Source organism: Prionailurus bengalensis, chromosome C1 (assembly GCF_016509475.1).
Source record: "Prionailurus bengalensis isolate Pbe53 chromosome C1, Fcat_Pben_1.1_paternal_pri, whole genome shotgun sequence".
Taxonomy (NCBI): Eukaryota; Metazoa; Chordata; class Mammalia; order Carnivora; family Felidae; genus Prionailurus; species Prionailurus bengalensis.
In genome coordinates, this window is record NC_057345.1 from 115,962,764 (window position 1) to 115,986,027 (window position 23,264).

The window sequence follows — 23,264 nt, forward strand, 5'->3', positions numbered from 1 at the left end:
ACATTTTAGAAGATAAAGAGCTTTTTTACAACAAATACACAGAACTCTTAAACCTCAATGTTAAGCAGCATAATAACCCAATCAAAAATAGACAAAGATTTGAATATATAGATCACCAGGGAAGACATAAAAGTGTTTAATAAACATATAAAAAGCCTAATATAATTAATTAGCAGAAAAATACAGATAAAATCAAAATAAGGTATCACTACACTCCCACTGGAATGGCTCTAATAAAAAAAAGACAGTAATACCAAGTGTTGGCTTGCATTATTTCCTTGCAGTAGGGAAAGATTTCTTAAAGTGCATGCAAAAAGTATAAACCTTGCCATACAAGAAAAAACATGGTGAACCGGGCTTTACCAAAAATAGAAACTGTAACTCAGAAAATACTACTACGAAAATAAACAGCAAACGTCATCCTAGGAAAAATTTATAGACAACATTTACAACTTTAAAAAAAAGACAACTCAATAAAAATGGAGACATTTTTAAAAATACATTTTACTTGAAAAGAGCAAATTTTCTTTTTTTAATTTTTTTAATCTTTATTCATCCTTGAGAGAGAGAGACAGAGCGTGAGCAGGGGAGAAACAGAGAGAGAAGGAGACACAGAATCCAAAACGGGCTCCAGGCTCTGAGTTGTCAGCACAGAGCCTGATGTGGGGGCTCAAACTCACAAACCACGAGATCATGACCTGAGCCGAAGTCGGACACTTAACCGTCTGAGGCACCCAGGTGCCCCGAAAAGAGCAAATTTTCTAATGTGAAAACCAGTTCACATTCCATCAGTTAGTTAAGGTAAAATAAAACAGCACTCACTAAGATGTCTAAAATTAAAAAGATTGACAATGCTAATTTTTTGAGAGAATGTGAAGTCACGAGAGTGCACAGAAATTGCTGATGGTTGCAAAACATGTTGAAACTATTTTGAAGAATTTAAGAAACAAAACCATTGAACATGGAAGGACAAAGAGAGAGGCAAACCATGAAACAGGCCTTTTAGGATAGAGAATAAACTGAAGGTTGCTGGAAAAAGAGGTGGGTGGGGGATGGGCTAGATGGAGGACAGGTACTAAGGAGGGCACTTGTGATGAGCACTGGGTGTTGTATGTGAGTGATGAATCACTAAATTTTACACCTGAAACTAATATTACAGTGTATGCTAATGAACTGTAATTTAAATAAAAATTTGAAAAAAGAAAAAGGAATAAAAAAAAGCTAATGTAAATAGTTGTACTCTTAACTCCTTAAAAGTACACTCTGTATAGGGGTGCCTGGATGGCTCAGTTGGTTAAGCATCGCACTTGATTTTAGCTCAAGTCATAATCTCATGGTTGGGGGATTGAGCCCCACCTCATGCTCTGTGCTGAGGGTGGAGCCTGTTTGCGATTCTCTCTCTCCCTCTCTCTCTGCCTCTCCTCTGCTCACACACACTCTCTCGCAGAATAAATAAATACATATTTAGAAGAAGAGTGCACTGTGTATAAAAATATAATACACTATTCTCATATTAGAAAAACAATTCAAGAATATCCATCATAATGACAGATTAATAGAAAACTACTTTAGTTTTCTCAATAAATACCAAAAATACTATGCGACATAAGTAAGCATTCATTTGTGATAAAATAATATATAGCAAACAGGAATTGAAAGACTTATTCAATATTAAAAAGAGCATTTAAAAAATATTAGAAAAAGCAACAACAGAAACCATTTCCTTTGATACTTGCAGTAAAAGAAGAATGACCATTATCACTGTGGTAGGCAGAATAATGTGCCTCCAAAGATTTCCACGTACTGATTATGTGAACCTGTGAATATTTTACTTTACAAGGCAAAAGGGTTGGGGCCCGTGGGTGGCTCAGTCGGTTGAGCTTCCAACTTCGCTCAGGTCATGATCTCGTAGTCTGTGAGCTCGAGCCCCGCGTCAGGCTCTGTGCTGACAGCTCGGAGACTGGAACCTGCTTTGGATTCTGTGTCTCCCTCTCTCTCTGCCCCTCCCCCACTTATGCTCTGTCTCTCTCTGTCAAAAATAAAATAAACATTAAAAAAATTTATATGACAAAAAGTTGATTAAGTTTGAGGATTTTGAGATGGGGAGATTATTCTGGAGTATATGGGTAAACCCAAAGTAATCAGTAATGATTCCTTAAAACAAAAAGACAGAATGAGTCAGAAATCGACAGGAGAACTGGACCCATCCTTCCTGGCTTTAAATATGGAAGAAGGCAGCCTTAGACAAGGAATTTAGAAGCCTCTAGGAGCTGAAAACAGCTCTCATTCAATAGCCTGTAAGAAAATAGAAACCATTTCTACAACCACAAGAGACTGAATTCTATCAATAGCCCAATGTAGATATGGATTCTCTCCCTAGAGATCCCAGAAGGGAACATAATGCTCCAAAATCTTCATTTCAACCCAGTGAGGTCTGCACTTGACCTTTGACCTACAGAAAAATAGGATAATAAATTTTTGCTTTTTAAGCCACTAAATTTGTGATAATCTGTTCTAGTAGCAATAGAAAGCTAATACAATCGCTAATTTTACTCACCGTCATTCACAATTTATATGATCATACATAAAGGAACTTCAAATTAATTTGAAGATCAGTTATTAATTTTCCTGTGAGAATGTAACATTTTGCAAGATGCAAAATCAGTATAATTACTGAATTCTGACAGGTAAAGAGTCTGCAAGATATTGCTGACTTCCTCGATGCCAAAAAAAAAGGTGGGGGTCTCCTGAGAAAGAAGGACTTTTATTAGATCTATCAGAGAATGGATCATATTTCAAAATCTGAACAGAAAGACAACTGAGATTCATTTACCTCAAGCAGAGGCCACTGGAGCCATAATGAATTACTGGAGGCTGAGTGTAGACTAGCTTGAGAGTAAAATATTCTAGAAATCCACTCTCTTTTCCATAGTTACTTCAGATTCTTATATTAAAGTTCTGAGGAAAATATTTTATCTTTTGTTAGGGAAAAGGAAAAAATCACCATTAAAAACGTCTGAAGTGTTTTCCATAACAATGGCCTGCTTTACAAAAGAAAGTACTTTATCAGAGCTTATATATCTGAGGAAAGGCAATTTTCCAACTCTCCCTCCCCCATCCCAGCTTTCCTGTCTCCACCGATGGGGAGAAAGGAAGATCAAGGATCACTTCTGAAGGACACAGGTGAAGGACTCAGACTCACTAAAAGACTGAGCCTTACTCATAAAATTATTGACCACTTTCCTTCCCCCAACACCTTACTATCATATCAGTGGGACATGTATGATCATAGTGGATTATAACTAAAAGTGCTACAAGGTAAACTTTAAGAAAGAGTTAAGGAAACCCAAAATAATAGGAGGGGGAGTGAAAAGATACTATAGGAAAATTAAGTCTCTTGCACTCACAGCTACAGAAAATACTAAAACCAGATTCTAGCCAGATTCCTATAAAACTTCATGCTAAATACCTATTAACCTTTGATTCAATTTCTCATTTTATCATATCTATGTCTAAACAAAAAGTACAAGGCAATCTAAAAGCAAGGAAACAAGTCTGAAAGAGACAAAATGGGTATCAGGATCAGACTCAGATGTGATACAGACATTGGAATCATTAGACAGGAAAATTGAAATACCGTGATTAATGTGCTAAATACTGTAATGGAAAAAGTAGGCAACACTCAAAATGAGATGAATAATGTAAGCAGAGAAAGGGCAACTGAGAAAGAATCAAATGGAAATATTAGAAATAAAACTAATGAAAATGAACATTATTCGTAAGCTCATCAATAAACTGGACACAGGCAAGGAAAAAAATTAATAAGCTTAAGGATGTGTCAATAGAAATGCCACAAACTGAAAGGGAGAAAACAGAATGAAAATAAAAATAGAACAAAATAGCCCAAACCTGGGATAGTTACAAAAGATGTGGTGTATATGTAATGGGAATCCAAGAAGGATAAGAAAAAAACAGAAGATATATTTAAAATAACATTGCCTGAGAATTTGAAAAAGTAATGATAAACAACAGCCATAGATCCAGGAAGTCCAGACAATACTAAGCAAGACAAATACTAAAGAATCTACACCTGGACCTATCATATTCAAATTGCAGAAAACCGAAGCTAAACAGAAAATTGTCAAAAACAAAACAAAACAAAACAAAACAAACAAAGAAAAAAAAACACAAGAATGAGGTGAAGGAGAAATACCATACCTATAGAAGAACAAGAACAGTTACATAAGACTTCTTGTCAGTAACCATGCAAACAAGAAAACAGAGAAAAATGTTTATAGTTTGGAACAAGTAAAATAAAGCAAAACCAGAATTCTATATCCAGGAAAATTACCCTTCAAAAGTCAAAAAGAAATAAAAATTTTCATAGAGAAAGAAACAGCAACAACAAAAAAACTCCTATAACTAATAAACAATTATAGCAAGTTTGCAGGTAAGAGGTTAACATATAAAAACTAGCTGCTTTCATGTATACTAATAATGAAAATTTTAAATTTAAAGTTAAAAACACAATGCTATTTATATCAGCACCGAAAAGAATGAAAAAAAGAAAGAGAGAAAGAGGAGAAAGAAAGAAAGAAAGAAGAAAGAAAAGAAAAGAAAAGAAAAGAAAGGAGGGAGGAAATCCAGCTAAGTATGTACAGGTTCTATATGTAGTCTCATAAAAAGCAAACACGGTATTGATTAAAATAATTGAAGGACTGACACTATTTGACTTAAATATTTACTATAAAGCTACTGTCATTAAGACCACCTTGTATTAGTGAAAGAAACACATAGATTAAGGGAATAGAATACGAAGTCCAGAAACAGATTCGCAAAAATATCATTAACTCATCTTAGACAAAGAAGCAAGGATAATTCAATGAAGAAAGGAGAGGCTTTTTCAACAAATGGTTCTGGGAAAAATATGGGCATCCATATTCACACCAATGAATTTACACAAAGAACTTATACTGTTCACAAAAATTAACTGAAAAATGGACTGGAAGCTTAAATGTAAAATACAAAACTTAAAACTTCTAGAAGATAACAGAAAATTTAGGGGACTTCAGGTTTGGCAACATGTTTTTAGACACAATACCAAACCAAGACCCATGAGTGAAGAAATTGATGAGTTGGGTTATATTAATACAAAAATTTCTGCTCCACTAAAGATAATGATAAGAGAATGAAAAGAAAAATCCATAGTGTGGGAGAAAAATCTTTCCAGAATGTATATCTGATAAAAGACTGGTATCTAAAGTATCCAATGGAATCCTAAAACCCAATGATAGGAAGACATACACCCAATAAATATAGGAAAATATCTGAGCAGATACCTAAAGAAAGAAGATATACAGGTGGCACATAAGCATATTAAATAGTATTTGACACAATGGTATTTGACATTAGGGAATTAGTAAATGAAACGATTATGAAATATACTACATACATATTAGAATAGCTCAAATCCTCAAAACTGACATTACAAAATTGTGCTGAGAATGAAAAACAACAGAAGCTGCAATCCATTGTTGATGGACTGTGAAAAATGCAACATTACCTCTTAGAAAACCAATTCGTCAGTTTCCAACAAAGCTATGCATCATATTACCATATGATACAACAATTATGCTCCTAGATATTTATTCTATTGGTTGGAAATATATGTCTGCTTAAAAACCTGCACACAAATGTTCACAGCAGATTTATTTAGATCACACATACCCACAAAAAATGGAAACAACAAAGATGGCCTTCAAGAGGTGAATGAAGAAACTGTGGTACTTCCATATAAAGAAGTACTTTTCAGCATTGAAATGAAAGGAGCTCTCAAACCATGAAAAGACACAGTTAAATGCATATTTATCAGGTTTTAAACTGAGGGTTGATGGGGAGTGGGAGGGAGGGGTGGGTGGATGATGGGCATTGAGGAGGGCATTGAGGAGGGCACTGGGTGTTGTATGGAAACCAATTTGGCACTAAATTTTATATAAATAAATAAACAAACAGATAAATAAATAAATAAATAAATAAATGCATATTTCTTCATGAAGGTAGTTCATAAAGACTATATGCTGTATAAGCATATACATATATACGAAATTTTGCAAGACAAAACTATAAAGATTCAAGAAATAATCATTGGCCAGGCTTAGGAAGATAATTTGATGAAGAATTGATAGCACACAGGGAATATTTAGGGTGGTGAAAATATTTTGTATGATTATGATAGACACATGAAATGCATTTCTCAAATCCCATAGAACTATACAACAAAATGAGTAAAACTTAATATGTGCAAATTTAAAATAAAGTTATCTAAGAGGTTAGGGAATTCCAGTACAAAATGCATAATGCAACACAAGAGAATCAATGTTATCCACAAATTTATAAAGGGAATGATGGAAAAGAGTGCTGACCTCGTGAATAACTTTGGAAATGAGAGGCATTCACAAGACTGAAGGCAAAAGAAAATGTTAAACACTGTAGTCCAGTTGATAAAATTGTTCCCATTGGAGTATGGGTTAAGAGTTTGGTACCTCTACACTTATTTAGTTGAGTTGAATAATTGGTAGATATAAGGTGATTGGCCAAAGTCAGATATGTCACTCTTGAAGAAGGGGGTTAGAGATTAGCAGAGAGAGGAAGATGATTTTACTATGTTAGTTAAACCATAAAATCCATTTCACTTAAAAATTAGGAATAAAAACATGTGAAAATTAATTAAATAAAAAATGTGGAAGTTAAAATAGGTGTTAAGAACATTTCACTTAAAATAGGAGACTGAGAAAGAAATGGACTATACATATTTATAAAAACATAAATCTCAATAGCAAAATTTCTAGAAATAAAAAATATTTCGATAACACATATCCTTATAATTTTTGCAGTGTCACAAACTATTTCACATAATCAGCTCAGTTACAAAATATTTTCTTAATGAATGGGAATTTTATAGGAAACACATTTAAATGGCAAAAACGTATGAAGATACGCTAGCCCCAACACAAAATAGCCATTTGTATTAATTTTTACAGCCTCTCATATCAGTAAAAATACTGTGATTTCTCTTAACTTTTTGTATCATCTCTAAAATTTTAGAAAGGTCAAAAATCTTCAGTTTAAATCAGATACCACAAATTAGAAAAATAGTAAACTTGTGTTTTGTTTCCATAGGTTTTACTGTTTTACCTCTTAACCCTATAACACACTTCCTAAATAACCCAAGTATGGTTAAACTTTAGTGGATTTAGTATTACTCTATTTCTGCCATTACTTATTTCCTTTTGAAAGGGTTAATCAAGAAGGGGTTGTAAAACAACCAAAGCATTTATCTGTACTCAAAGGCGTTCAGTCCGGGAGACACAGAGCTGATGGGAATCAGTGTGCTCTGAATTGCAGTGGGGAGTGGAGGCTTATAAAGGCAAAAAACCCAAGGGTACCTAACTTGTTCTGAAAAAAATATGATCAGTTCTAGCAGACTTTAAATTGACTAATACATGCTTGACTTAGCTAACATAGCTAACATAGCTAATTTAGCTAACTTAGTTAATGCATACCTTACCTAATAGGTATTACTTTCTATTTCAGCCCAAAGTAGAAAGATGTGTTCCAGGATGAGATCCATTGGCAACTGAGAAAGTCAAAAGCTCACAGTGTTCTGAGAATTGAAACAGGACGGGTGTGTAGGCCTTACTTCCTCAATGTCCTTTAGACTCCATTTTGAGTAACTCTCTTAGCAATGCTTACTTAATTTCGAGCCTTTGTTCACAAAAGTGTGAGTAGAAGTAAATTTGTTTTCTAAATCAGTATGTTAGCGTCTGGAAAAATTTTTGGTTTTGAGAAATTAAGGTGGCATAGAAAATAATTTCACTTTTTAACGTGTGTATGTGTGTGATTATATGGACTGTGTTTGATGTATATTTTATGATTCTGGCTTCACATTTTCAGATCAGAAGAGCTTTTAAGTCAAAATGAAAAATGGCATTCTGACAAAAGCATTTTAAGGAGTCAGGAGCACTGAAAATCTATTTGCAAAATTGCAGAAAATAGAGAAAGAAAAGAAAAAACACTTATATCCAAAAAGAACAACGGATATGCAACAAAGCTGAATAGACTACTCAGTAATGCAGGGCTGGCTGAGAAATCACAGTAACACATCTCTAATTTGTAAAAGCCTGGTTGAGATATGGGCATTAGGGAAGCAGATGAGTAGGGAGACATGTGTGTGTAATAAAATGCAATAGAAATGAGAGTTAATTTTCCTATCTGCACAAATAATTAAATACATTGTTTAGTTTTTATTCCTCCAAGAAAACAAGGCAGTTTTAAATACACACACACATACATGCATATACATACACATACATATATATACACTCATATACCTACAAATATATATATATATATATATATATATATATATTTGTATATATATTTATATATGTATATGTGTGTATATATATATGTTTATATGATCTCAGGATTGTGGGATAGAGCCCTGTGTTGGGCCCCATGCTCAACCTGGAGCCTACTGAAGATTCTCTCTCCCTCTGCTCCTCTCCCACTCACACTTTTTCTCTCTCTCTCTCAAATAAACTTAAAAAAAAAAGATATTCTACTTACACCCTGCCCTGTTACTAGCTTAGACTACAGTTAAAAAAAGCCATACACACAGATCAGACCAACACAAATATGAAGCATCATTTAGTAGTGACTAAAAACCAGGTCATGAAATTGCAAGATGAGCATTTTGTGAACTAGTGTGTTTGAAAATGGCAGCTGTGAAGACAGAGAAATGAGATAGTAATTAATATAAATAATTTGCATAGATATTAAGGCATCTTAAGAAGGGAATGATGTTGAGCTTTTTTTCCTAGGTTCAAGTGTAACACATGCAATTATTAGGTAGGTCATTTTGGGAACCCCAAAGTTTATGCAAGTTCTATTATGATATCTCTGCATATATTAATATCAATTCCCTTGGAAGACTTATTCATTTCTAATAAATGCTAGTTGGTAAATAAACAATCTCCCTCAGGAACCTTGGAAGAAGGAGTAGCTAGGCCACAATAGAGGCTCTGAACACGAGAGTCTTGTATCATTTTTTTCTATTGTTTACTGAGATACAGCCTACATTCAGAAAAATACACCAGGTTTTAGTTGGATGGTTCCATTAGCTTTGAATGTGTCAGTAGTATAAACACCGTCACGTGACTCCCACCACCAGCCTCCATTGATGTGTGTGTGCTGTGTGTGTGCTGGTGGCTGGCCCCGGAAGCCACAGGAGTGCACACCAACATCCAGGAACTCTACAGCTGCTAATGCACCCACGGTTGGTCTTGGCTGTCCCAGCTCTCACTGTTAGACTGTGTCTGCAGCTAGCCCCTGATACTACATACGCACGTAAAGCCAGCTCCTGCAGTCAAGCATGATCTCGCATGATCTGTCTACCACCGCTGCCTGCCCTGGCCACCAGTCACTGGAGCAAGAGGTGCAACTGAAGCCATCTGTGGCCTTTGCTGCTACTACAGATCCCCCACAGCTCTTACCAAGAATCATACAGTTGATGTCATGGACTCCAGCAGCCTGAGCCAATGAGACATCAAGGCCCTGTACCCACAGCTAACACAGGCCCATACACGTGGTACCCAACAATACCACAATTGGAATCACAGCACTTTCTAGCATGTCCCACCCACAGACAAAGATCTTTCCTTACTAAAATCAGTTCATGAAGTGGAACAGATGACTGCATCGGCAAAGGCACAGATGCTTACACAAGGCTGCAGAGATCATGAAGAACCAGTGGAAAGTAACACCACCAAAGGAAACAGTAAACTCCCTATACCTAAACACAAAGAAGTGATGACATATGAATTGCCTGATGACTAATTCAAAATAATTATTCTAAAGATAATCACAGAACAACCAGAAAACACAGATAAAAATATGTATACAATGAAATCGGGAAAACAACGCAAGAACAAAATGAGATGTCAACAAAGAGAAAACACTGAAGAAGCAAACAAAATTTTGCAGCTGAAGAATAATGTTTGAATTGAATAATTCAGGAGAAATCTTCAATATGTGACTGGATCAAGCAGAAGACAGAATCAGTGAACTTGATGTCTGATCATTTGAAATTAACCAGTTAGAGGAAAAAATAAAAGAAAAACAAAGAATAAAAAGGAATGAAGAAAGCCTATGTGACTTACAGAATGCCATTTGGAGAAAGAATTTACACACTATTCGAATCCCAGAAAAAGAAAGAGGACAAATAGCCAGAAACCTTATTTAATAACTTCCCAAATATGAGTATAGATGTGGTTATCCAACTTCATAAATCTCACAGGTCCCCAAACAAATTGAACCCATAGATATTCTCCAAGAAACAATATAATAAAAATGTAAATGATGAAAGGCAAAGAAAGAATCTTGAAAGCAGCAAGAGTAAAGAAGCTTGTTACTTATAAGGGCTATTAGGTGATTTCTCAGCAGAAACTTTACAGGTCAGGGGGGGAATGAATGATATATTCAATATTATGAAAAACAAAAACAAAAAACTGCCAACTAGGAATACTTTATCTGGCAAAGTCATTTTCCAGAAATAAAGGAGAAATAAAAACTTTCCCAGACACAAAAAAGCTAAGAAGTCCACCACTACTAAACCTGCCTTATAAAAAATGCTGAAAGTTCTTTAAGCTGAACTGAAAGAATGCCAATTAATAACATAAAAACTGAAAATATTAAATAAATCAATAAAGGTAAATATATAGTCAAATTCAGAATACTCTAATACTGTAATGTGGTGTTGGGCAAACCACTAAGTCTATTATAAAGGTTAAGTGACATAAATAGTAAAAAGACCTACAGCTACAACTCGTTATTCAATACACAATATAAAAATTGTAAATTGTGATACCAAATCATAAAACATGGAGGGGATAAAATGGTAGAGACTACATATGTGATTGAAGTTAAGTTACTATCAGGTCAGAATAGACTACTATATTTATAAGATATTTTGTAAGACTCAGGGTAATCACAATACAAAACCAACAGTAGATACACCTAGAATAAAAACAAAAGAATCAAAACATACTGGTAGAGAGAAAATCATTAATTCACAAAGAAAGACTTCAAAAGAAGAAAGGAACAAAGAAACTAGAAAAAGGTAGAAATAATTATTAGATGAAATTAGTAAGTCCTTACTTATCAATAGTTAATTTAAGTGTAAATTGATTAAATTATCCAATCAAAAAGCATAGGATAATTGAATGGATTAGAAAAACATGGCCCAACTATTGCTTCCAACAAGAGATGCACTTCAACTTTAGGAACAAAGGTAGAGAGAAAGTGAAAGTAAGGAAAAGGATATTTAATGCCGATGGAAAATTTACCAAAAAAGAGAAAGAGAGCAGGGGTAGCTATATATGTATCAGAAAAAAACAGAATTTAACTCAAAAACTGTAATATGAGGCAAATAATGCCACTGTATAATGATCAAGGGGTAAATTTATCGAGGATATAACAACTGTAAATATATGTACACCCTATATCAGAGCACTAAAACATATTAAGCAAAAACAAACAAATCTGAGGAAAGAAATAGACCATAATAGTAGGAGACTTCAATGCTTAACTTTCAATCATAGATAGATCACCCAGAAAGAAAATGAATAAGGAAATATCAGATAAGAACTTCAGACCAAATAAACCTAACAGACATATATACAGAAACTTTTATCTAATAGCAGAAGAATACACATTCTTCTCAAACACATGTTTTATGTTCTCCGTGTTGTATCACAGGATAGCCACAAAGGAAGTCTTAGTACATTTAAAAAGGTTGAAATCATACCAGTGATCTTTTCAGATCAAAACTGTATGAAACTAGAAATGAACAGCTGTAGGAAAATTGAAACACTGAAACATGAGGAAATCACAAAACACACACCTGAACAAAAAATGAGTCAAAGGAGAAAGCAAAAAAGAATTGTGATCAAAAAATCAAAAAGTATCTTGAAACAAATGAAAATAGAAACACATCATACCCAAACTAATGAGTTGCAGCAAAAACAATTGTAAGGGAAAGTACATAGTGACAAATGCCTACAATTAGAAAACAGAAAGTTCTCAAATAACCGAAGATTACTCCTCAAAGAACTAAAAAAAGAAAACACGAAGCCCAAATTTGCAAAAGGAAGGAAATAACAAAGATCAGAGCAGAAATATACGAAGTTAAGAATAGGAAATCAATAGAAATGATCTGCAAAAGAAAGAGTTGGTTTATTGAAAAGCTAAAATGGAAAAAACTTTAACTAGGCTTACAAAGAAAAAAATGAGAGAGATTCAAAAAATTATAAGTGAAAACAATAGCACAGATATACACAGAATCGTAAGAGACTACTATGAACCATTATACGACAATTTGGAAAACCTAGAAGAAATGGAAAATTTCCTAAAACAAAGAGCTTCCTAAGACAGAATCATGAAAAATAAAATCTGAACAGACTCAAAACAAGTAACCAAGTAATTCTCAACAAAGAAAAGCCCAGGGCTAGAGGGTTCATGGACAAACTAACAAACATTTAAAGAAAATTTCACACCAGTTCTTCCCAAACTCTTCCAAAAATTGAAAAGGAACAAACATTCCAAAACCAATTTTACAAAGTCAGCATCAGTTTGATTCAAAATCCAAATAAGTTCACTGCAAAAGAAAAAGGAAAACAACAACAACAACAACAAAACAACAAAAACCAAAGGACAATATCCCTGTGAAATATACAACGTTAAAATTTTCAACAAAATTGGGCATGTTGATTTTAACAGTACAATTAAAAGGTTCATATAACATGATCATATTGGATTTATACCTTAGATGCAAGGGCACTTTAACATACATAAATTAATAAACATGACGGATCACATTAAAAGAATGGATTATATTCAGGTGATCATCTCAATAGATGAAGAAAAAGTGCTTGATAAAGCAACACCCGTTCATGATCAAAGGTCTCCACAAATTAGGTATAGAAGAAACAACCTCAACATAATTATGACCATATATAACAAATTCACAACTATCATCATACTTAACAATAAAACACTGAAAGCTTTTCCTCTAAAATTAGGAAGAAGACAAGAACACCCACTCTCACTATGATTCCACATAGTGTGGCAAGTCCTAGGCAAGAAAAAGAAATAAAAGGCATCTAAATCAGGAGGGAGGAAGTAAAATCATCTCTGTTTTCAAATGACATGATTTTATACATTGAAAACCCTAAATAAAGACTACCAAAAACCTCCTAGAACCAATGTACAAATTCAGATAAGTTTCAGGAATAATATCAACATAAACAATCAGTTGTGTTTCTATACACTAACAATGAACTACCTGAAGGATAAATAAATAAAAGAATCATATTTACAATAGCATCAAAAACAATAAAATTCCTAGTAATAATGTAACCAAGAAAGTAATAGACCTATACACTGAAAAATAGATGACATTGATAAAAGGAATTGGAGAATACACAAATACATACCCCAAGTTCATTAATTAGAATAGAAAATAATGTTAAAATATTCATACAATCCAAAGCAATCCATAGGTGTAATGCAATATTGATTGAAATTCCAATGGCGTTTTTAACAGAAATGAAAAAAAATAAGCTTACATTCACACTTATTTTTTAAATTAATTAATTTATTTTGAGAGAGGACAGCACAAGAGAACATAGGGGAGAGGAAGAGAGAGAATCCCAACTAGGCACCATGCTAAGCACCCATCCCAGCACAGTGAGATCATGACCTGAGCGATATGAAGAGTTGGATGTTCACCAACTGAGTCACCCAGGAGCCCCAACAAGCTTTATGTTCATATAGACCTTAAAGACACTGAATAACAAAAGTAATTGAGTAAGAAAAAAGTTCATCACATGTCCTGACTTCAACTATTACAAAGCTAAGTCAGCAAAACAATAAGATAATAGCATGAAAAACTAATCATATAAACTAATCATATAAACTAATAGAATAAAATTAAGAACCCAGAAATAAACTCATGCATATAAACTAATAGAAAATTGAAACACTGAAACATGAGGACATATAAACTAATATATAAACTAATAGAATAAAATTAAGAACCCAGAAATAAACTCATGCATAACAGGAAAATTGGATATTTTCCAATTTTTCCATTCTTTTGGAATGCAAAAGAATGAAATCGGATCCCTGTCTTACACTAGTCAAAAAAAAATTAATTTAAAATGGAGGAAGGACTTAAATGTAAGACCTATAATCATAAAATTCCTTTAAAAATAGGGGGGAAAAACCTTTGACATTGATATTTTTTTAGATCTGATAACAAAAGCCCTGGCAACCACACAAAATATAAACAACTGGGACTACATCAAACTAAAAAGCTTCTAAACAGTAAAAGAAATAATCAATAGAGTAAGGCAAACTTCAGATGAGAGAAAACATTTGCAAATCTAGAACTGATAAATGGTAATATCCAAAATATATAAGGAGCTGAGACAGCACAATAATAAAATAAAATAATTAAATTAAATTAAATTAAATTAAATTAAAATAAATTAAAATAAAACAAAATAAAAAAAATAAAACAAAACCACTATACAGTCCCATTAGAAAATGGGCAAAGATCTTAAAAAAACATTTTTCCAAAGAAAATACATAAATGGGTCAATAATTACATGAAAAAGTGCTTGGATGGGACACTTGGGTGGCTCAGTTGGTTAAGCTTCTGACTTTGTCTCAGGTCATGATCTCATGGTTTGTGAGTTCGAGCCCCGCGGCGGGCTCTGTGCTGACAGCTCAGAGCCTGAAGCCTGCTTCGGATTCTGTGTCTCCCTCTCTCTGCCCCTTTCCCACTCATGCTCTGTCCCTCTCTGTCTCTCAAAAAATGAATAAACGTTAAATTTTCTTTTAAAGAAGGAAATCCTGTCATTTAGGATAATAAACATAGTCCTTGAGGGTGTTATGCTAAGTGAAATGTCAGATAGAAAAAGACAAATACTATGTGAATATAGCTCACTTACATAAGGAATCTAAAAAAGCCAAGCCAAACTCATAGCAACAGAGAGCAGATTGGTGACTGGCCGGGCTGGGGTATGGGAAAATGAGATGTTGGTCAAAGAGTGCACACTTCCAATTTTAAGAGGAATAAGTTCTGGGGACTTAATGTACATGATGGTGACCATAATTAGCAGTACTATATTGAATCATTGAAAGTACTAAAGGAGTATATCTTAAATGTCCTCACCAAGCAGCAAAAATGATAAATGGTAATTCTATGAGGAGAAGGATGTGTTAGCTAAATTCATGATGGTAACAATTTTGCAATGTATATGTGTATCAAATTATCACATTGTGTACTTTAAACTTATACAACGTTACATCAATTATATCTCAGTAAAAATTGGAGATAAATACATCTAAAAAATAAATATATTGCTTGTCTTGTAAGTCTTTGAATATTTTAAAGGTATTATTTTGCTTATGATTTCCAGTTAACTTTGTCTTGGTCTAAAACATAATTTGCATGATATCAATCCTCTTAAGTTTATTCAGGTTTGTTTTATGACTTGAGGGTACAGTCTGATGGTGAATATAACACGTACATGTGAATATGCATTCCATTGCTATTTTGTGAAGTGTTTTACAAATATCAGTATAAATATATACTGCATAAATATATTATATAAATATAAATATAAATTCGGTCAGTTGTTTAATAAAGTTTTTTCACATGTTCCTATATCTAGTTCCTATCAATTATTTTGAGGCTCTCCTGAAGGATCAAACACATTGATAATTGTTACGTCTACTGGGAGAATTTTCCATTATTATTCTATAATATTTCTTTTCATTCTTTGTAATATTTCTTGTTCTGAATTCTACTTTGTCTAAAGCTGACATAGTCATTCCATCTCTCTTTCGATTATAGTTTTCATGGTATATCCTCTTTTATCTACTTTACCTGTAGAAAAATTTAAAATGAGACTCTTGAGGCACCTGAGTGGCTCAGTCAGTTAAGTGATGAACTCTTGATTTCAGCGCTGGTCATGATCTCACAAACCATGAGATCAAGACCCGCGTTGGGCTCTGTGCTCTCTGTGTTAATACGGCACAACCTGTTTGGGATTCTCTCTCTCTCTCTGCCCCTATCCCATTACTAACCTCTTTCTCTCTTTCTCTCTCTCTCAAAATAAATAAATAAACTTCCAAAAAGTGAGATTCTTGTAAAGACCATTATCACCGGATTTTGACTTCTTAAAATTCAATCTGAAACATTTATTATTTTAATTAGAATGTATGTAAATTACATTTAATGTAATTATTGATCTGTTTGTATTTAAATGATCTTTCTAGGTGTTTTCTATTTGTCCATCTGTTGTTTTCTTTCTTTTTTCTATTGTATTTTTTTCTTAATTGTGTATACTTATAGTGTTTAGCTCATCTTCACCCTAGAGTTATTAGTTACATTTCCTTTATACTTATATATAGTTTGTGTTTTATTAAATTTGAAAAAAAAATCTTGGGGAACCTGGGTGGCTCAGTCACTTAAGTGTCCAACTTCAACTCAGGTCATGATCTTGTGGTTTGTGAGTTCAAGCCCCGTGTCAGGTTCTGTGCTGACAACTCACAGCCTATAGCCTTCTTCAGCTTCTAAGTCACCCTCTCTCTCTCTGACTCTCCCCTGCTCACACTCTGTCTCTCTCTTTCCCTGAAAGATAAAACAAAAACAAAACAAAACATTGAATTCTTTTTTAATTTAAAAAAAAGAAAAGTAAGAAAAAAAATCTTGGCCATTACTACCTTAAATCTTTATTTTTCCTTGTTTTTTTTTTCCTCTTTTTCTGGGAATTCAATTAAAGCATATTAGTCCATTTGATAATATCCCACAGCACTTTTTGTGCGCATGTGCTTAAAGCTCAATAATAAACATGACCTGTCTTTATGTTCTCTGATTCTTTCCACAGTTGTCTATTCTGTTTACTGATAAAATTCCCTATCTATTCATGTATTTTCTACTTTCTACATTAAAGCTTTTAACACACTAGGTATTTTAAAGGTTATATCTGATAGTTTAAATGACATTTGGGTCTTTTTTTTTCTTGTCATTTTTTATTGAATTTTGGACTTTGTGTTTAGAAGAATGGTAAAGATAGAGGTAAACTGTTTCACACCTGGAAATAGGCATGTTTCTTCTGCATGGGCAATTGAATCTGAGCTTCTCTAGTCAGTATTTTAGCTGGTTTCTGGATTTGTTTTTGCTATAGTTACGTATAGTTACGTTCAGGAGAGCACAGACTTCAAACATCTCCAGCAGTGGGCTGCTGGCATATAATGTTAGATATTTCATATCCCATATCTCCTTCTAGAGTCCTCACTCTTCAGGAGTCAATTCAATTGGTTGCCTTACAGGCTCAACTTTCAAGGGGACTTAAGATAAATGAAGATTTTCTCATGGATAGGGTAGAAGCAGCATTGTGCATTTCTAGATTATAAGCATAAGTGGAAATCTATATTGAAGGTTTAAAATGTAAATTTCAGGAAGTAAAATAGATTTTTAACCTCTAAAATATCTACATCATAAACAAAGAAACGGAAGTTGGCAATATGCGCTATTTATTTATTTATGTTTCAGGTGAGCTGCTTTCTTTTGCAGTCAGTAACATTACAGGACAAGCATAACTGGCATTTTTCTAAGTTGAACCAATTGAGAAGGAGCATCCTGCTTGTTTCCATGAAATTGCTTTCAAACACTCATCAGGCCCATTAACTTGCAAAAATAATAAGCAAGGCTTTAAAGATCACTCTGACAATCCTGTTCGCCATGTAAGTTCTCGAAGGGAATACTTTTCTTATGTGAATTTCTATTTGTAACTTTCTTTTTAGATTGATAAAAATACGTAGAAAGACATTTACCCTTTTAACAAATGTTTAAGGGTACTGTACATTATTGCTAACTACAAGCGTGGTGTTTTACCGCAGATTTCTAAAAGTTTTTTCTTATATTGCATGACTGGAACTCCCTACCCATTGGAAAGCAACTCCTTATTTCCCTTCATATCTGTCTCTGGGAAGCCACCCTTCCACTTTCTGTTTGCATGAGTTTGATGACTTCTGATACCTCATATAAGTGAATCATACATAGTTGTCCTTCTGTGACTGGTTTATGTCAATTAACATAATGTCCTCAACATGAATGACCCTTGAACCCATGATTTTTAACTTTTGATCTCAATCCCCAGTTCTAGTAATGGCAAAATATCCATCAATCTTACACCAGAGGAAATGTGCTTGCTAAACCTAAACATTGCTTGTAACCTTAGAAGCTAAATAAAACCTCGAAGGAAAATACACTCTTGTCTCCTTAATCATAGTGAACAATGGCACAACAGGAAAATGAACCAAACTGAAAAACATTCTTAAGCATCTCAATAGGATTAAAATCAGAGTAGAACTTGTGAGCAATCACCACAATACTTAAACTGGTGACCGAAAGGAAAACTAAGTCAGTCAGTTGAGGACAGAGTGTGGACAGAGAAAAATCCAAACTTGTAAAGTATTGAAACTGATAGCGTGAAAATGCATCACAACTGCAATTGCTTATGTTTAAAATGTATTGGTCTGGGGGCGCCTGGGTGGCACAGTCGGTTAAGCGTCCGACTTCAGCCAGGTCACGATCTCGCGGTCTGTGAGTTCGAGCCCCGCGTCGGGCTCTGGGCTGATGGCTCAGAGCCTGGAGCCTGTTTCCGATTCTGTGTCTCCCTCTCTCTCTGCCCCTCCCCCGTTCATGCTCTGTCTCTCTCTGTCCCAAAAATAAATAAAAAACGTTGAAAAAAAATTAAAAAAAATAAATAAATAAAATGTATTGGTCTGACATCATCACCTGTTTTACAGTATCATTTCTACCAAATAAGCAAGTATACCAGATATTAGTATGATGCAATATAACAGGAACAAGATTTGTAATCATCAACCATGATTTAAATCCTGTCTTCAGTTGTTACATGATTTTAGATCAATTATTTACTCCCTTGGTTTTCTCATCTGGAAAACGGTTACTGACACCCTAATCCCCAAGGTATGAAGATTAAAAACATAATAACGTATATAGAACAACTACTACATTTTTAATTGCATGAAAGGATCAACTTTCTTTGTCTACTTCATCTTATAAAAGCTTCCAAAGGGCCTTTGTGATGCTTTATCATTTTGCCTTCTTTTTAATTTTTTAATTTTTTTATTTTTTTTTTTAACTAAGGGACACCTGGTACAGGTTCACCTTTGGATCACTCAGGGTCATCAGATAATCTCTCCTTTCTTTGAAGTCCTCTATCAATTACTGTCAATGTAATTCAAGTGGCAATTAATCACTTACTACCTTATGACATCTCTTGTTTTCTTGTACTGCTAATCAGCAGCTTGATTTTCAAATTAACCATTGATAATTCTCTTTGCCTCTCAATTCGTAAGCACCTTGAAAGTTGGGGCTGTCTCTAAGATTTTGTCAAACAAAGTTTCAGCAAATATAATAAGAGAGTTGCTGCTATGTTTTTTTTTTTAATTTTTAAAAATTTATTTATTTTGAGAGAGACAGAGACAGAGCACGTACAAGCGAGGGAGGGACAGAAAGACAGTCCCTAGCAATCTCCACATTTTCAGCACAGAACCTGACTTGGAGCTTGAACCCACGAAACTGTGAGATCATGACCTGAGCTGAACTTCAGAGCCAGAGGCTTAACCAACTGAGCCACCCAAACACCGCAGTTGCTGCTGTTTTAAAAAATAAAGCATGCTTGCTCAAATCTATATCCCATAAGACGCTCAAGTGTTCCAAATTTATACAAAATGTTTTTCCCTGCAATGAATATTCCTATTGAATTATGTTTTTATAATTTTTAATATTTCTTTCATTATGTACTCTTTAATGTGTCTGTCTCAGTCCCTCTTCTAGTTTCAGGATTTTTAAATTGTTCTCTATTACAACAGATCAGCTCAGATATCTGTAAATTTATTTTATTACAACTCGCATCTAATAAACTCTGTCTGGTGATGCACAGAGTCTGTCACCAAACAAGCACAAATGCACTGGGAAAATCATTTTTCTCAGTAGTACTTGGATCTTATATTACAGATGCCTTTTCTGGATGAGATTTACGTCATTGTTTTCAATGTAGTCCTTTGGTGATTTGTATTGAATCCTTTGGAAAAATTCTTAAAACTAGATTTCCTGTGGGGCACCTGGGTGGCTCAGTCGGATGAGCATCTGACTTCGGCTCAGGTCATGACCTCACAGTTCTTGAGTTCGAGCCCCACATCGGGCTCTGTGCCTACAGCTCAGAGCCTGGAGCCTGCATCGGATTCTGTGTCGCCCTCTCTCTCTGCCCCTCCACTGTTCATGCTCTGTCTGTCTCTCTCTCACAATAAATAAACATTAATTTTTTTTAAAAAATTCCCTGGCCATATCTAGATATTCCGATTAATGGAATAATGTGGTAACAATAAAGTTTCAACTGTTAACTAAGAAACCACACGTAACTCAAAATTTCAAAGTTTTTAATGAACTGAACAAAGCTTATAATGCCAACCTACATTTGCCTAACTATTCCTCATAGTTTCTTATTTATTGCAATTTTTAGTGAGACCTTCTTTGCATGAATGATAATGTTGATTGTGGAGTTTTGATTAGTGAGATTAAAAGGAAAGTCAACAAAAGAAAAAGAGGGCACACAGATTACAATAGATGGGGATCCTGCTATCTCTCTTTATAGGGCACTAATTCATTTATTTTTTTCACATTTATTTTACTTATATTGTTTGTAGACACATACTCAATTTTTCATTCATTCTATATATATTTAGCAATTTCTTTGTCAGGACCTAGCTTGTGTTCTTCTCTCTACTTTTCCTCACTTCTTTATGTCCTCAATATATTATGGATGACGATAACATGTATGTGTGTGTGTGCACACATCCACACAGGCCACAGCCACAGCCACAGCCCACAGTATTTGAGGTCTCTACCTTATACAGGTTTCAAGCCAAAGTTTTCATACATCTCCAGAATTCTATTCAAGTGTCACAAAAATTCTCTTTCAGATGGGAATTCAATATGGAAACTGAGATAAGTAAAATGAAGTTACCCAATGTCACATAGTTAGAATTTATCAGAACAAAAATTTAAACTCAGGATAGCATAGCAAATCCATGCTATTAACTTTTAATTCTTCAGTGAGCCATTAGAGACTTCTCGAATTTCTCCTCCACATACTATGAGCAACTCCTAGATAACAATTTTCATTATCTATGGCATCATTTACAGAAAAATAAATTGATGTGTATTAGCAAAGAAATACAATATTATCTTGGTTTCTGACAGCTACATGCCTAGATGCTGGAAGGAATAGGAACTAAATTCTTAAAAGAAGTAAGCCAGTTGCTAAAATGTTTTTATGTATAAAAATAATATGTAGCATTCAGATGTAGCATTAGTTAAAATATGATTTTATTTTTTTTAATGTTTACTTATTTTTGAAAGAGACAGAGGCAGAATGCGAGTGGGTTAGGGGCAGAGAGAGAGAAGCAGACACAGAATCTGAAGCAGGTTCCAGGCTCTGAGCCGTCTGCACAGAGCCCGACGCGGGGCTCGAACTCATGAGCTGTGAGACCATGACCTGAGCCGAAGTCAGCCACTCAACAGACTGAGCCACCCAGGCGCCCCAATAAATATGATTTTCTAAATTAACTGATCTTATACTTTCTTGACACTTCTCAGAAAAAGCTTACATATACTGATGCCAATGCTGATATTCATTCAGAATCTCCACTCCACGTGGTGGATCCAGTTTAAGTCTTGTCAGGTCTACATATCATTTTCTTAGAGAAACAACTCCCTTTGAAGTTCGTGTATAGCTGATACAGGTTACGAAGATGAAGCAGACAAGAAACTTACTTCGAAGGATTCTGAGAATCTTATGCTTTGACAGTCAAATTGAATAGTGGACACTAACATAAATCGTGTTCTACCATGAGTGATTTATGACAAATTCAAAGACACAGACACACAAACATATATTCTCAGAGAGAGGCAGAGAGGGAAAGAGAGACAGACAGATGGAGAAAGAGAGAGAAAGCCCTAGCTATTTAAAGGAAAATTCAGAGATAACATTGTAATGTTACATGTATGCCAGTGTCTTCCCTCAAATTTTCCCCATCCTTCCAGGAACAGTTCTATAGCTCAATATTCACCTGTTTCAAGAGGATTTTCAAAATCCCCAAATTTCTTCTCCAGTGACTCTGGATCACTAGGTGTATTTGTGGTCATAATTTAACTACTATTTATGACAGTGATGATACAGGTCTTCTGTGCATCATATATTACCTGCTACATGCTGACCCACACTAGAGTGAATCATCTCTGTGATTTCCACGTTTGACTGTAAATTCTCAGGAGCTGGGGGCCTTCTGATTTGACTAGGAATAGTGCAAAAAAAATTGAACTATTAGTTCAAAATAGGTAAATATAAGGAGACTCATGTTTGTAGATAGGAGTTTTAAAATATTTCCTGTATATATCTCACATGCTATGGTGGTTTATTACAACATTGCAACACAAAAACATGTCCGTCTCAGTACAAATTTCAACTAGTTCCAAACAAGTTCCAATCAAAACAAAAGTTAATAATTAATTTAATAAGTTAATGTAATAAGCCTGAAGAGAAATTAGTGCTTGTACTTATAAGTGATATTCTTTGTTAAGTTTTTTTGTTTTGTTTTATTTTGTTTTGTTTTGTTTTGTTTTAATTTGACACAGCAATTTCCGAATTGTTGTTTATCCACATAAAATCACCAAAAAGTAGACAGGTAAATTTTTCATACAATTTTGTGAAAGATAGAAACCACGACTGTGAAGTTAAATAGTATCTTCAAAACAGCAGTTAGCCAATGGAAGGGATAGAAATATGATCAAACACAATTATGAAGCATCTTATCACTTACTACTAACTCTATACATGAATAACCACGTGTGCTGTTTATTGTCCTTGAGTTAAATGAACCACAGACAAATTAAAACCCAAATAGATATTTGTCCTTTTGGCTTTGTTTTGCTCTTTGTTGGTGGTGGCTGCTGTTGTTGGTTGTTGTTGGTGGTGGTGGTGGCAAAAAGTGTCTCTCTCATTTGGGGTGCCTGGGTGGTTCAGTTGGTTAAATGTCTG